Source organism: Alligator sinensis, unplaced genomic scaffold (assembly GCF_000455745.1).
Source record: "Alligator sinensis unplaced genomic scaffold, ASM45574v1 scaffold375_1, whole genome shotgun sequence".
NCBI classification, from domain to species: Eukaryota; Metazoa; Chordata; order Crocodylia; family Alligatoridae; genus Alligator; species Alligator sinensis.
The window spans coordinates 2808095-2808826 of record NW_005841928.1 but is presented as its reverse complement, the minus strand read 5'-3'; positions in this window follow the sequence as shown (position 1 = coordinate 2808826).

The window sequence follows — 732 nt, the reverse complement described above, 5'->3', positions numbered from 1 at the left end:
TCCCCCGCTTTCCAAGATAACACATTATGTAATCACCAGTTTGATCTAATTTACCTGTTACAAATCTGTAAAAATGTTACTAAAATAAATAGATTTACTTCAGATCTCTGTTGAAGTCTCTGAGATGAGAAATGTCCTCTGTCAGAGAAAGAGAAAAAGGGAGAACTGAAAAAACCTAAAATTTACTTTTTTAAAATGCAAATTCAAACTTCTTATTTTGGTGAAACATTCTGACACATTTTAGACACAACATCATTGCAGAGCCACTGGCGGGAATATTTGAACTCTCGTGCCGCACGGGCCAAGTCCCGGAGGACTGGAAAAGGGCCAACGTGGTCCCCATTTTCAAGAAGGGGAGGAAGGAGGACCCGGGCAACTATAGGCCAGTCAGTCTCACCTCCATCCTCGGCAAAGTCTTTGAAAAAATTATCAAGGCTCACGTTTGCGAGAACCCGACAGGACAAATTATGCTGAGGGGAAACCAGCACAGGTTCGTGGCAGGCAGATCGTGCCTGACCAATCTAGTCTCTTTTTATGACCAGGTTACGAAACGCCTGGAAACAGGAGGAGGGGTGGATGTCATATACTTAGACTTCAGGAAGGCCTTCAATACGGTATCCCACCCCATACTGGTGAACAAGTTAAGAGTCTGTGACTCGGATGACTACACAGTCTGGTGGGTGGCGAATTGGCTGGAGGGTCGCACCCAGAGAGTCGTGGTGGATGGGTCGG